Here is a 16,718-nt window from a genome sequence, read left to right as displayed (position 1 = left end):
CATTTGTGTTGGGCAGAGGAGGGTGGGTGAATTTCACCAATGAAGTCTAAACCCCATTGGTGGAAAGGTATTTTAGCAAATATTTGCTTTAGGCGTAAAGGTAGAAGCTTTTTCTTTCCCTAAAAAAATTGACATTTGTGACAGGAGGTCACATATTTCTTGACATCAGAAAACAAAGTAGGCCAGTAGAAGCTAGCTCTAAGAATTTTATCTGCAGTGATCTTCTAGTAAATGTGTCCTCCACAGTCACCTGCATGAAACCCTTGCAATACTTTGTCAGCTTCATCTTTAAATAAGAAATTGAGAAGAAGACCTTCATGATCTCTCCAAAACAAAGCATTGTCTAATATACAAAATTTTAAGGATTTCATATTTAAAAACCTCCTTTTAGTCCTAGATAATTCAAGAGGAGCTTGCAAATTCAGTAAAATGTATATAACATTAGGATACCATGGTGATTCAATAAAGGCCTGGCTGACTAGTGGAGTCACTTTCTCCTCTCCATCATCTATTGCTGCAATAAAGTTTACATCCAAGGCCTAATAGTTCGATTCAGCCATGAGCTTGGCTAAACCTTGGCCCTTGATTAACTTAGCTGGTTTGATTTCTATATATCATATTCTAGAATAGTAGCAATCCACTTTCCCCTCTTTCCATCTGGACCATCCTGAGTTAGGATGTCTTTGACTACAGAATTAGAATCGTGGGCCACTATATGAGAATATAAGATGTATACCCTAAAATCCTTGATGTCTTTGACCAAAGCAAAGGATTGTTTTTCCATTATGTTATATTTCAAAGGGGCATCTCTCAGGGATTTTATAAAGTAAGCAATTAGTTGTTCATAGCCCTTGTCATTTTTCTACAGTAAAACTACAACAATTGTGTGGTCAGAAGTAAAGGAAAATAAGATGAAATCTTTGTCAAATTTTGGACTGATTAATATTGGTGTTTTAGTTGAGGCTAATTTAATGTCTTCAAAGGATTTCTTAGCCTCAACAGTCCATTTTATGGTCGAATCTTTTTTCAACATATTGTTCAACGATCTAATTAACTCTTCCATATTAGAAACAAATATTCTAAGAAAAATAATTTCCCTAAGAAATCTTGCAATTCTATAATGTTCCTCAGATGTTGTATCTGTAAGATGGCTTCTATTCTTGCAGGGTCTATTTGGATACCATCTTTTGAAATTATATGACCTAGTAACTTTCCTTCTTCTAACCCAAACAAAGACTTCTTAGGGTTCAAGGAAATTCCATATTTCCTGCATTTAACAAAGACTTGCCTTAGATGATCTAGATGTTGATTGTCTGATTTTGAAAATATAGTAATGTCATCTAGATATATCACAAGGAAATCATGAATTTATTTTGCAAAGGCTATATCCATATCCCTCTGGAAAGTGGCTCCTGCATTCATTAGTCCAAAAGGCATTTGCACATGCATGAATGTGCCCCAAGGAGTAGTAAAGGCAATTTTTGCTTGGTCATTAGAATGAACTAAGATTTGATTGTAACCAGAAAACCCATCCAATAATGAGATTCTGGTTGCTCTAACTACTCTCTGTAAAATGTGGTCCATTTTGGGGAGAGGGTAATTGTCTTTAGTGACATTTTGTTGAGTTTTCTGAGATCTACACAGAGTCTGATCTCACCAGTTTTCTTCCATGTTAGCACCAAGTTAGAGACCCAAACAGAAGATATGATTGGTGCAATTATTTTGGCATCCTACATCCTCTGAATTTCCTTTTCAATTGTAGGTAATAGGATAGGATTAATCCTTTTAAGTTTTTGTTTGAAAGGCTTTTGATTTTCTTTTATAGGAATAGTGTGTTGTATGATGTTGGTGTCATAGGATTTGAGGTCCTCATAACTCCAAGCGAAGACATCTTGAAATTCTTTTAATAATTCAATGTATTTCACTTTTTCAGTTGGAGGTAATGATTTCAAAAGTTTGATCAATTTTGGATTTTCATCAGTGCCTATATTACACTCCTCTATATCAGATTTCAAAGGTTCCATTTTAGGTTTCCTAGGAACATAATTTGAATCAAACACATCTTCCAAAGGGGTTAATCCCTTAGTTAAGAAATTATATTTGATATTAATTACTTCAATGTCTTCATGAATTATTTCATCAATCTCAACTTACTCTAGGTTTTCTACATCTAACTTAGTAAATTTAGTAGGATGAAATCTACCTATTTCTTCATCTTCTATCTCACTTAGTTCTATCTCATCTTTAATGTTAGGATCTATTAATGTGTCAGTATCTCTATTGTTATTTACAAATTCTCCTTTCGAGATTTAAAAGGTGTTTATCTGCCTGTGATCAGAGAATATTTGCCAGTTCTTCAAATTATCTAGAATTGCAGGTTTGTGACTAACTTCAGCAATGTACTGATGGTTAGTTTTAAAGGGTAACTTGCAGGTGCTGACAAACATTGCTAAACTATGATCCTGCATATTTTGTTTTCTAGGAATCACTACAAGCTTGGTTTCTAAGAAAGTGTTAAGTATTTCTACAATGGTTCCTCTATAACAACTTAATCTAGGGTCCTTTGTCATATATACAACATCAATATGTTTTATAACTAGTTCAGAGTCTCCCATGATAGAAACTCTTTTAGCTCCTAGATTCCTAACTAATTTAAGACCTAAAATTAGTGCTTCATACTTGGCCATATTGTTAGTACATTTAAAATTTAGTCTGTATGCATGGCCTTCTGAGTGATTATTCTCCAGATTATATATCCACACTCCTGCTCTTGCTCCAAACTTGTTGACTGACCCATCAAACTCAAGATGCCATAATATCTCATGCTCATAATTTTCATCATCTGGTGCAACAAAATTTTCCTTATTTATAGCAATTTGGCCACCTTTTTTATTGGAAAGTCCTAAAGTTTGGTTAGTTTCATTTTGAATAGAAACTACAAATTTCTTTTGATTCTATATCAATACTATCTAAAATAGTTTCTTGTGTTTGATTAGCATTATACAAGATAAACAAATCAATGTCTGAATATACGGAGTAGATAGGAAAGTTTTGAGGCCGATCTTGGCTACTTACCATGTATTTCATTAAGGTTTCTCGGTACAACTCCTTAGGTTGTCCAAAAATAGAGATTGTTGCATATGACATATCAAGTTGTAAATATCCATAAAGTTTGCCTCCCCTTGATCTAGATAAAAGCATGCCATACTTTGGTGGGATGTCAGCAACCACAATATCCATAAGGATGCTTTCGGGAGGATATTGAACTAAGGTAACACATAGGTCTTTAATCAATCCTAGACACTTTACTTGACTTGAGTCAAATAAGAATAAGTCCTTGTAAGGCCTTGTAATGTCTAAGTTTAATTTCTCCATTACTGATTTGGGCATTAATTTGTGGGAGGCCCTAGAATCCAACATTGCATTGTGTAGAATTTTGTCATGGATGCTAAGGCTAATGCAAAAAGGTGGTACTCCTTCTTCTAGTGGTTTGCCATTAACATCTGGACCAAATATAAGTTATGGTTGGTCATCAAACAGGTTGACTGAATCTTCATTTTCAACAATGCTCATAGTTTGGTTTATCTGTGACTTGTAGATTTCATTCTTGATTACTTATGTTAAAGGGACTGAAATCTTTAGCATAGCTACCTCTTCTCCTAGATTAAATGGTAAAGAGGCTTTCTCTTTTTGAGGGTTTTGAATCTTCACAGCAGGGATTTGAGTAGGATGGTCTTCTTTTCCTTTATTGGGGACCTCTTTTTGTGGGTTTTCAAATCTATTGTTTTGAGGTTTGTCCACTGGTTCTTTAGGGGGAATTGAAGTGGATAGCTAATCAACAGAAGGTTTATTAGAGGTCATATCTGCAATGGTGGGGCCAGAAGGATTCTGGTTCTTTCTGGGGAGAATCTAGAGGATTTTAGAAACCGGGTCTTCTTTGATTTTCTTGGGTTGATTTGGCATTGTTTTCTTGGTTTGTTCAAGGGTATCAAAGTTTTTTTTAGTCCTTAGGTTATACTATTTATGCACTTCAAATATGGCATAATCATATCCTTGTTTATAATCAAATGACTCTCCAAACTGGATTTGTAATTGCTGCAACATATGTAGTTCCTGCTCAACTTGGGTTAGAAAAACAATATCCTCATCATCTACTCCCATCAGGTTAATCTATGTATCTTGTTCCAGATCTTCTAACATGGATGTTTCTGTGTAATTTTCTTGGAAAGGAGGCCTAATATTCTGATCAGGTCCATTTTTTCCAGTGTTTTGGTTTCTAACCGGAGGTTCCTGTTGGTTATCCCATTGAGGTTTCCTCTCCATATTATTTATCCTGTCCATTAGCTTCTCCATACTTTTGGCTAAACCGTCTATTTTTAGGTCAGATGTTGAAGCTTCATCTTTTGAAATTCCTCACCTTTCATTCCTAATTCTGGATCTTTTAGCTAACAAATTAGCTTCTACACTAACTGCTACACTTTGCATTTACTCTAAGGTTGGGGTGTTTCTTTCCCTGAGTTGGTATGCCATGTTGGTGTCAAAACCATAAGGAAAATTTATTAATGCTAAATCAGGTGGGGGTCTAAGGTTAATTGGAATTTCATTGTATATATTATTGAATCTAGAGTAGTAATCTTGTACAGATTCATTGGGTCCTTTCCTAATATTTTCATACTCTGAAAGGATTTGTAAGGGGTTCTTTTTCTTTTCCCATCTATTTAAAAATTGTTGGTAAAACTTATCTAAATTATCAATACTATTAGCAGGTAACCCTCTAAACCATTTCCTAACATCACGAGCTAAAGTCTGAGCAAATAGTCTCATTTGAACATCACCAATATCAATTTCATGTAGTTCAAAGTAATTTGTCATCTTATTGACATGGTGTTGTGTAGTGTAGGGCCCTATGCCATCAAATTGAATGGTTTGCTTTGGTAGTTTGCTGGCATAGCATCAAGTGGGGTACGTAAAACAAGAGGAGCATATCTATTAGCCATGGTTGTAAGTTGGGAGTGGCTAAGATGTGGGGTTGAGGTACTGGAAGATGATGCAATAGTGGAAGATGAACCAGAACTAGTAGATGGTGAATGAGAAATGCTAGGTTGGTGAGGGAGTGAAGGTATAAATGGTGGTGGAGAATGGACTTCAAAAGTTGAAGGGAATAATGGTGAACTAAGGGTGGTGGACAATTCTTCAGAAAGATCAGGGATATTGGCAGTACTAAGGGATGATTGTGGAGAATTTAGAATGTATTCAACAACTGACTCATTGACCTTTTGGAATTCAATGTTATGAAATCAGGGTCTAGAATAGTATCGTATAATTCACTTTCAAACTTTGCCTTAAATAATGACAAATCAAATTGCTCATCAAAGGGAAGATCTTCTAAAAAAAACTACTCATCAGGACATGAATTAGCCTTAACTAAGAGTTTGTGACTAGCTGAACTTTCTTCTTTTTTGGATTTTCTTGAAATCGGGTTGGGATTATCAACTACTAGCGCAAGGTTTGGATCTAGGTTAGCCCTAGTATAACGAGTTCTCATTGAAGCCAAAATTTCAAAATTTTTCTAATTGTTTCCTTTTTGTGAGTTTTTTAAAATAACTTCTAATAAATTACTTTAAGAGGCTCAAAATACATATTTAAAAATTTCTTAAAGCTTTATTAGGACTGAGGGTTTGATTCCCCAGTGGAGTCGCCACTTTGTTATCACTCAGAATTTTTCCCTAGAAGTTATCAAAGAAGGAAAAGACCAAGGTAACCACAAACCAATCTTTTAAGTATAGTTTCTAGCCAACCTATGACTCAGATAGGGCTCTCTCTATATGATTTAGCTTTGTTTGTTGGGATTTTAGGCTAGTTCTTAAAGTTCAGGGGGTTTTGATTTGTATTGAAGGTTGGATGGTGGAATCCTTAAACAGATGGATAGAATGATGTCTCTAGGCTATTGGGCTATGGAGTCAAAGAAAGCCAGTAGGACTAGAATTAATCCATTAAAGGGATTGTTCAAAGGGAAAGATAGTAGAGTAAAGTGCAGGGCTTTGGGCTGAATGGGTGAAATGATCTTAACCAGGGTGAGAGAGCATTTGAGAATTCTCAAACTGGGATTAAAATGAGGAACAGAGGATAATCATGAGAAAAGGGAAATTAAGAATACTTTACTGTAGATTAGAAGGAAACTACCTAAAATAAGGAGCAATCAAGAATTCCTTAACTTAGATAATTAGCAGAAAACATTAAAATGCATAATAGTTAAAACAGAGTGCAATGAAGCAAATTTTGAGATATCATTCCATATTATAGCATTCAGATTTCAGATACATTAAATATCATGGAAAAACTTTTAAAGAAAGATAAAAACAAAAGAGAAAATACTTGTCTGTACTTCGCACTACACATGAATCCTATGAAATGTCTTGGCTTTATTCATTAATCCAGCTTGTTGGTCCAAACAATGATACAATAGCTTACAGTATTTTATCAAGAAAGTCTATATAAATGTCTAAGAATCCACCCTACATACTTCGATTTGTGAAGTATCTATACAAAAAATTATTACAAAATATCTCAAACTAGCTTGAATTTAATTAGGGAAATACAAATATCTTCTTGCAAGAAGATAGAAATAGCTAATGAATTGTTTCATGCCGTCCCTTTTTATGTGGTACTACTAGATTTTATGGTTGGATTTGTAGCCCTTTATGTTGGCTTTGTAGTTGTGGTGTTTCCCGCTAGAATCTTCTTCAATTTTTATCTTTTACTTGTTTCTCTTTGACTATGCTACCCTTTGACTCTAATACTCTTTGACTACGTTGCCCTACTTTCATCGGTTTACCTGGCAGCTCTCATTTTTACTGTGCAGTAACGTTTTTCTATAAATTTATCACAGTAAATCATTCATTGTCTCCCACCATTCTACATCAGGTAATTTTACATTCATCATCCTCCTATAGATCTTATCAGCTTTAGTATACTTGGAAAAATTGTGCTTGGTGAGGAATAAGTGTTTTATCTCATGCTCTAGAAAAAACAAGTTCTCAAATGTGTTGTACAAAACTTTGCCTGTTGGCAGTGATTTTATGGATGAAGTGCTTTCTTGTTCCTTAGCCAACTGTTTGAGTTTATTACCATATTCCAATTGTGTCATGAGTTTATCGATAATAATTAATGGACTAGGCAATCATTTCCCCCTCAAAATCTGGAATTTAGCCATGTGTTATGAAACCAGCTCACAAAAAGATAGAAAAGATAGATCAATGCCTTAGAAATAAGCCACTTCGTGGGGGAAACCTTCTTTACATTACAAAAATGAACAATTCTTAGATGATACAAATGAAAAGACCTCCTTTCTATATATATGAGTCTAAGGGGTCATAATATAATCAGAGCTGACATGACAATAATAATGTAAGGGCATAATAATAACAATAGTGGGCTTCTATGGGGCACAATAATAACAATATGGGGACTACATGGGTACAAAAATATAATAAGGGGGTTGTAATAATAATAGTTAGGGGTTACACTAGTAGTATAGGGGCCTAACATGCCACTCTCCTTTCAAAATTGTTTTCCTCAATGCTTGAGTAGTTCTTGATGCTTCTGTATAAAATTCTTGTCTTGCCATGTGGAATCTTCAGTGGGTATGTTCTTCCACTTGATGAGATACTCTAAACTTGATCAATTTTGTAGTTGTCGTGTTCTCATTTCTATGAATGCTCCAGTTTCCAATATGATTTTTCCTTCCTTGTAAAGTTTTGGAAATATTGTTTGAACTGGGATCTTCTGCAACTTTTGAATGAGTGGCCACAATTCATCGTCCTTTTTACATTCATCTCTTGCTTTGTGTATCCAATCTGATTGGATAATAGAAATAGTACAAAACAGTGCTTCCACATCCTCATCCTTTCTTGAGAGTGCATCTGCAACAACATTTTGCTTCCCTTTTTTGTAGATGATTTCAAAGTCATAACCTAACATATTTGTGACCCATTTTTCTATTTTTCTAAAGATAATCTTTGTTCTAAAAATTATTTAAGACTATCATGATCCATTTTTACCTTGAAGTGTGTTCCCATTGGGTAAGGTCACCATTTCTTAAGTTCATGTAGTATTGCCAACATTTCCTTCTCATAAATAGCTTTCTTGAGATGTAGCCATAAAAATACCCAATCACCTACATCAAAACATTTTTCACTGCGACGTGGATCTACTTGTTGTTTCATTCGATTCTGCACCAAAGTGGCATTATCCTTTAAAAGTTGGAGAACTTTTTGTTGATGCTTGATGTGATCTTTCACTGCTTGAACCCTTTTCTTCTTGATATGTCCTTCTATCTTGAGATTTTGAGGAGTGGTAATTTCTTCCAGTGCTTTACAAGATATGGTCGGATTCATTTCTTGATGCTCGATGTGATCTTTCACTTCTTGAACATTTTTCTTCTTGATATGTTCTTCTATCTTGATAGTTTGAGGAGTGGTAATTCCGGAAAATGCATTATAAGATACGGTTGGATTCATTTCTTCTTTCTCGATGTGATCTTTCACTTCTTGAACCTTTTTTTTCTTGATACGTCTTTCTATCTTGAGAGTTTGAGGAGTGGTGATTCTTTCCAATGCTTTACAAGATATGGTCATATTCATTTCATGTTTCTCTGGGGTTTGTTCTTGGTGTATATCCTCTTCTTTTGATGTTTCTTGATCCTTTTCTTCTTCCTCTTCATAATCTATGTAAAATAATTTCTTCTCAGCACACTTATGACCTTTAGTGCATTTGCTATCACAATTGTAACAAAGCCCTTTTTTTATTTTTTGTTACAATTATTGTGGTGTAAACCTTGTAGGTTGTGGAAGGCTAGGAGAAAAAAACTTCCATAATCATAGTCGTGAGTGGTGTGATTCCTTGTTTCCATAATTTCACATTCAATTTTTCTTGCCCACTTGAATGCCTTCTCCAATGAATCAGGTTCCCAAAGACGAACCTCATGTTGAATGTTATCCTTTAAAGTACCTATGAAGACATCAATCCTTTGCTTCTCTGGAATATCATTTTCCTTTATATTCAATTTTTGAAAGTCCTCGATGTTATTTGCCATTGAACACTTTTGTTTTAGATTTATCAATAGGCTAAAGAAGGTGTTTCTCTTTGTATCCTCATAATGTGCTATCATTTCCTCCGTGAAAATTGACCATGTAACAAGTGGTTTATGAGAACAAAGACCTTTATACCATAAAAATTGATCTAGTTCTAAATAATTAGATGCAATACGTATCTTTTGTAACAATGGTACGCCATGTATATCAAAATATTTCTCCATCTATAATATCCAATTTACCGGATCCTTGCCATCAAACTTCTTCATCTCACTTTTTCTGGATTTTAGGAGCTCGATCTCGAAACAATTGTAACTCTGAAATTTCATATCTCCAAGTTCTGATATTTTGTCCCGTAGTATCCCTCTAAGTCCTCTTTCTAACCCCAAAATTCTGATCAAGAATCGATTCAGTAAGGAAGCGTTATGTCAAATCTCCCATGATGACCTGATTATAGACTGGTTTAGTAGAGTGAACTTGTACGGAGCCCACGTGTCACTGTTTCAACCTTTAGATCTAAAAAATATACAGTCCATGCTCGTTCTATAACTTCTTATGAAATTTCAATCTGATGCTCAGAGAGATAGTTATGATGATTTTCCCCAGTTCACCTTTTTGGAATGTAATTAGGAGTCTGCCAAAACCCTAAATTCCTCAGATCATATCTACGCAAATGTAGCGAGCAAAGCTCTAAAATTTAGATCCAAAGTTCATAGTGATTTACGTTCAAATGGATTTTTTTTGTAGACTCTGAAACATCACAAAAAAAAGTTATAGCAAAAATGCCATGATGACCTGTTTGGACCAGCGAAACCCTAGAATCCAAAGCTCTGATACCAAATGTTATGAAACCAACTCACAAAAAGATAGAAAAGATAGATCAATGCCTTAGAAATAAGCCTCTTCGAGGGGGCAACCCCATTTACATTACACAAATGAACAATTATTAGATGATACAAATGAGAAGACCTCCTTTCTATATATACGAGTCTAAGGGGTCATAATATAATCAGAGCCGACATAACAATAATAATGTAAGGGCATAATAATAACAATAGTGGGCTTCTATGGAGCACAATAATAACAATATGGGGATGAAATGGGTACAACAATATAATAAGGGGGTTGTACGAATAACAATAAGGGGTTACACTAGTAGTATAGGGGCCTAACACCATGAACCTATCAATGGCTACCTGCATGCTATGGAACTTTTCTTCTAAGTTCAGCATTAGGTTTCTCTTGGAAAGGACCTTCCTTATTTCGAAGATCGTTTCAGTCTTGTCTTCTATATTGAGTTCATGGAGCTCATACCTATTCTTGTTGTTGAGGAAGTGGATGAGTCTATTGGCATCCTCAGGCTTATCTGCCAACTCCTCCTTTACTTTCTGGATAGCTTCTATAGCTATCTTTATTAATTCTGTTTGTTAAAAAATAACTTGAATTGATGGCCAAATATCATTGAAAGAGTTAATGATATTGGCCCACAACATTTGCTTGGTTTTCCCACGGGGTTTCTGTAGTGTTAAGTCTTTCTCTAAGACTTTGATTCTTTCACTCATTCTTTGGGCCTTTTGTGCCTCTTCCTTTTGCTTAAGTTGGGAAAGTCGGTAGTTAGTTTCCAAACTTTCCACCTTCTCCTTCAGTGTTTTCATTTCTGTAACCTGGATAGACATTTCTTCCATGGCTTGAACTAATTTTGCTACCCTTTCTCCTGATGCACCTGTTATTGTTGTATATTTTGTTACTAGCAATGCTATGGCAGGTGGAGCTGTTGGTGCCAATGAAGTTGCCAGTGTGGGAGGGAGTACTATAGATACTATAGGGATGACATATTTAGAAGTTGTGGCCAAGTGGCTTTGCTTCAATTGAATTAAAGCGTCCAACTCTTTTTCTGTCTCTTCTTTATAAGCTTCTCTATAGCTTTAATATCCTTGGGATCGTGTCCCAATTCAATCACTAAGTCCTCTGAGGACTTGATCCTAGTATCCTTGGCCTCTGAGGAGGCCTTTTCCAACTGATATTGAGATGAGATGTTGCTTAATGAGTTGTGAAGCTGATGGGTAGCTATGGCTTTACCTATCAAGGTGGAGTATATCATCTTCCCCGCTTGTTTGTGCAGTTCAATCTTATCTATGGGATAAATATACCTTTCCAACACTTCAAAGTCAACATTTTTTAGATCAGATGATGTCTTGGGCTGTTGTGTTGTAGGTTTGATGAAAGACATCTACAACCTAGCCTCTTTAATGTCAAAGGCTGACATTAGCCTTGCTTGATTGGTGGGAGTCAGCTTTCGGTACTGAGAATATGTTTGGGCCTTGAGCCTCTCATTTCTCATTTTGATTTCCTTGTACCTTTCCTTTATGTCTTGGTCCTTTTCAGCAGACCTGCTGAAGGAATATACTTCCAAACTAAGCTACGATTCCAACATCTGAGTCTGTGATGTCGAAGGCTCTTGCATTCCTTCAGATGGAGTAGTGGGCCTACTTCTTTCTACCTCTGTGTTGGTGACCTGTGCTGATTCCTCTATGTATTCCTATTCAAAGGCTGGATTGATCCTTTTCCTATTGCTTGTTTCCTGTTGCAAATTAAAGGTGTCCATTCCTGAAGTGAAAACTCCCTCTCTGTTTCCTTTTGGAATTTTCTCCTCATTCTGAGAAGTCTGCATGACTGGAGGGGTACACATGGCTCTTTCTTTCTCTTTTGGTACCTGTAGAAAAGAGTTATCATCAAGCTACTTTTCCAAATCAATTAGAGAATTTTCTACATTTACTCTTGTGATGTCTCTGTCTACTAATGTACCTTCCACCCATTTTGTTTGATTTGCATGTGCCTCTATTTATAGTATGGGGTGGTGGATGAAAGGTCTTAGCTTGACCTTTTTCCTTTTCTTAGTAATGAATTCCAAAGGGTCATATCTCCATATAAAACTCCTTTGGAATTTCATTCTTTTTAGGATTAGGTCTGCCTCTTTCCCTGCCTATTTGGAATTGGTCTTTGATTTTGAAATAGGCTTTCTTCTTAGCATTGACGAAGTTTACTTCATTTGCATTGATGATTTTTTTTTAATGTTCTAAGGCAAACAACCTCATATGGAGGTATCTTGGCAACTTATATGGTGCAAGAAGGCAAACATATATTCTGATTTCTGTGTGGTTTTGGTAAAGGTACCAATCACCCACTTTGGTTTGCTTGGAAAGCTGGAGGACTCTCTTTATCTCTGGGCTTATCCTAGGTGGAGGATTCCCAGTGAGCATGGTCATGACTGGATGCACAAAAGAATCTATAAAGTCTGAGTATGTATAAGGTGACCCAAACTCATGGAAAAGTGGGGTCCAGAAAATAACATATTTGGGTTGGCCCTTGGTGTCAATCTTTTGGAGGATAAAAGGAAACTTCTCTGACTAATAATAGAGAAATAGATGGTATAATACAGAGGAGTATTTGAACACCATCTCATTTCCCATTCCTGTGAACTGCTCATGCATTCTATCAGCTATCAATGCCGCAACGTCATATATTGTTGTAGGAGGATGTTTTGGGGTATATATGGACATGGAAGCAAGAATAATTTCATCAATGTACTAACTTGTGGTGTAACCCAAAACACATGATATCATGGCTACAATGTTCTGGTCCCATGGAGAGAAAATAGATGATACATATGGAGGGGGGTCCTTAGGGATGTGTTTTTCCTCTCTGATGAAGGTTTGGAATAACTGGGCCAATTTTACAGGGCTTAGCTTGGGATATTTGTCCAACAGGTCTCCAATTGAGAATGGATTTAGGTTTGGCCCTATTTGGAATTGCAACATTTCATTAATGGACTCAGCTATGATAATGAAAAGGACCTTCTAGTCATGAGACATTATGGTTCTATGGATGGGGACGTAGCATGCATAGCACATATGAACAATTTCTGGAAATATGTGAACTTGGGGGAGATGGTATTTGGGAAAATTTTATTCCCAAACGCCAATCTCATTATTATGGTTAAGGTATTTGTCCCTACTTTGACAATGCACTTTGAGAAGGGGCTCTAGGGCAGTGGTATCTTTTATTTGGAAGTCACTGTCAGCCAGGGGAAGGTGGTCGAGGTCTAAATGGGGAGTTGTAATTGGTCTAACATCTATGGTGATGGGGGTAGCCATAATTCAATTCTTGTGGATTTGAATTATGCTCTGGGGGTTTCTGCAAAGGTTTTTGGGACTTTTAGAGGGCTTAGGCAAACAATTTCTTAAAATTGGTAGTATTTTACTTAATTTCTTAATTTAAAATAATGCGCAGGGCAACGGTTTTGAAATTTTGTATGGGTAAGAGGTATTTCATGGTGAAATACATGGAACTGGGTGATTTGACTCTGAAATTGCTGGTTCATGGCAGTTGCAGTGGTTGGCGTAGTCTTGGTATGGTCTGAAAAGGTTGACTGGGTGTCTGCAACCTCTTTTGGAATGGAATTGGAAGTATGTGGGTAAATTTGGCGTTTGCAGTGGCTGGCAATGGTTTTTAGAATTTACATAGAGAATGCGCAAAAAAGGGAAAATGAAGGCTTCATGGTATTTTATAGAGAAAATGGTTAATTTTTTGGCGGGTTCACTTTCGGATGAATAGTGACAGTTTTCTGGTTAAATGGGGGAAGCGGTTTTGGAGGGCCATCACACCGCTTTTGTGGCATATGCAGTATTGAGGAGGGGACGCTCGATGCCATACATTGTCTGACACATAGCATCAGGGGTTGAGAGGAAAACCACTTTATCGAGCGGTTATTGTTCCGCCATCGGGCGTGACCAATATGATTGTGCGTCGTCAGATGTGGGGAAGGGATGGAATTAATTATGGTGGTTTCAGGATTACTTTTAAGGACTAATCTAGGGTTAAGGGATCGGGTCATGTTTCAATAATGGATTAGGGAATCGGGTGAGGTTGATGAGGGTTTAACTTAAGTTTCACTGGGGTTAGGTAGTTTAAGTGAAATTATATCAGGATAAGGGGTAGTTTATATTAGGTTTTATTAAAACTAAGGGATTGGGGTATTGTACATAGGGTTTTAATTTAATACAGGTTAATGGTTTAGAGGAAATTTATATAATAAATTTAGTTTAATTAATATGAAAGTGATGGCAGAGTGGATTTTCCTAAGTAAAAAAGGGGTTAAGTGTATGCGATTGCGCATTTTGATTTACATTTAGGATAAAAACTTTTGGTGGGTTTTCGTGTGAAAGGGTTTTACATGGGGGTGAGTCACTTTTCCTAGGAAAAGGGTGTTTAAACCTTAGGAAAATGTGATTTTATTAGGCAAATGAGGGAAAATGGAATTTTATGAAGGGGGAATGTGTTTTTATGATGGGGTTTCTAGTACTTGTCCCCCTAAGTCATTAAGCCTAGGGTCCGGTCCCTCCAAAAGTCAGAGAAATGCTCTGAACCTTTTTGACTTGTAGATTTTAAGTACCATAACTTATTTATGGGCAGTTAGTGAAGTAAAGGGGTTAAATGAATGAGGGGGTGTTAAATAAACCATATTGTGAACGATTGTTTTTGCTTTTTTTACTACTTATGCATATTGGAAAGATGCATTTGCAAAAATGACATAATTACTTTTGTGTAATCACATGATATTTCTCCAACCTTTTTACTACTTACCCATTTACTCATCCCACCTTTTTTTCTTCACTTTATTTGGGTGCATTTAGGTTAGCAAACGCTTATTAATATTTTTCTTTTCTTTACATAGAAAAATATCTAATTCTAACCTTATATCATCCAAGGGCTCAGATTAAACTGATGAGCTCTTTTTATTTACTCTACCTATCTAATGACCTGCCAAGATTATACTGTTTGGTTAGATTTTATTCTCTAGCTATAAACATAAAATTTAAAATATGAAATAGCCAAGTTTAAACAATTTGACTATCATGGATTGTGGCATGAGTAACAAGCTACACACAATCATTTATTATGCATAAATATAAATAGTAGTGGCATTTTGACTTGCACACTTTCATGGTCTCTTTTTATCTTTAGGGGTTCATATATTTTCAATTTTTTTGGACCTTTTCTTATTCTTTTTTCCTTTGATTATTCTTTTAGGACACACCCTCTTTACATTTTTTAATTTTTTAATATGGAAAACATTTGCAAAAAGGCAAAGGTATGTACAATATTACAAGGCTTAACCTCAGTCATTCAAAATTATGACTCCTATTGGTATAGGAACCTAACATAATGTACGACTTCTTTTAATACAAAGTGAAATGTGAATACAACATCGAAGGTATAAACTTTTGGGGAGGATTTTAATTAAACCCCGATAAATATAATTTCCCAATATGAAATATGTCAAGGGAGAACTCGGCAATTAGACGTATAGATTTCGAGGTGCTATAGAAAAAAGGTTACAAAATAGAGGATCTCTGAAATATGAAGAGGGGAGGAGGGAGGTATAAGGTTTTCGGAGCTCAGAGAAATATGGAGTTTTAGCAGGATTTAAAAATGGTTGTTATGAATCGCAAAGGGACCAATATGGGAAGGAGAGATAAGGTTTCTGAGAGTGAAAAGATTTCGAGAGTGAATGAAAATGGGAGTTACGAAATGAATGACTTTCAATGGGATGAGGGGAATGTTAGGGAGGTTAAAGGAGGTGAGAGGAGGACCATGTGGAGTGGTTCTTTCTCTACTTATAAAAACTAGAACCACTTTGTAAAATCGAGATTTTATATCTAGTAATTTTCTTGTAAATTGGGATTTGAAATATACTTCCGAGATGTGAAAACACCTAAATTTTAATTGTTATACAATTTTGGTTCAGATGATTTTGTAGGACTATTAACAAAATAAAATAAAAGATAGTTAAAATTAATACGAAATCAATATTTACAATTAGTAAGTAATTATTTTGCAAAGATTAAAATAATATACATTTTGTACATTTTTTAGCCAAGGCGGTAAAAATCACAGAACTTCGGATAAGTGCCATTTGAGAACAGTGAAACCAAATGAGATGAAACGAGACTCGATGGAAAGAAAGAGAAAAAGAATGAAGAAATCAAAATGGAAATCTGAAGAAAATGAAAATATCACAAAATTGTCTAACACTTAACCAAAAGAAAATAATAAAAGGTGATTTAGCCAAAGTTTATAAAAAGGGTCCCCATGATTATTATGAAATCATAAATTAAAAGTAGGGGTGTTATTATTTCACCACAATAGACTCCAAACTCATATGTCCTCACAATCCTGAAAACCCTTTACAATGATCCAAAAAATATGGTCTTTATTCTAAGTGGACGAGGGCAACAAACTTTGAAGGATTAGTTTTCACCATGTAAAAATCTTGGGATTACTGCAGAGCATGTTTACTTTTTTTAGGTATTTGAACTCTAACTTTAAATTATTACATTAGAAAAGAATAAAAGCCTTTACATTATATGATTGTTGCAATGAACTAGAATATTAGTAATTTACTAGGTTCAAATTACATTTTAACCTTCTTTATTTACATTGGCAGAGCAATTGGTAGAAGGAGGAAGAATTGAAAACTTATGTGCCAATGATGGATTTGATTTTAGCTAGAAAGCAGTTTTGGACCCGATTATGAAGTTGTACACATAAATAAAATTATAGAAT

The 16,718-nt window shown here is 35.4% G+C and overlaps 1 pseudogene; it reads left to right on the top strand.

Moving 5' to 3' along the window:
- Window positions 1-16,460, top strand: part of LOC149196280 (putative alpha,alpha-trehalose-phosphate synthase [UDP-forming] 9) — a 158,728-nt pseudogene extending 142,268 nt beyond the window's left edge.
- Window positions 16,461-16,718: the final 258 nt, after the last annotated feature.

This window comes from Pinus tabuliformis, chromosome 2_2 (assembly GCF_031772625.1).
Source record: "Pinus tabuliformis cultivar Carrire ecotype Pingquan chromosome 2_2, CPIR1, whole genome shotgun sequence".
Lineage (NCBI taxonomy): Eukaryota > Viridiplantae > Streptophyta > Pinopsida > Pinales > Pinaceae > Pinus > Pinus tabuliformis.
The sequence above is the reverse complement of the archived record's forward strand: the minus strand, read 5'-3'. Positions and strand labels throughout refer to the sequence as shown.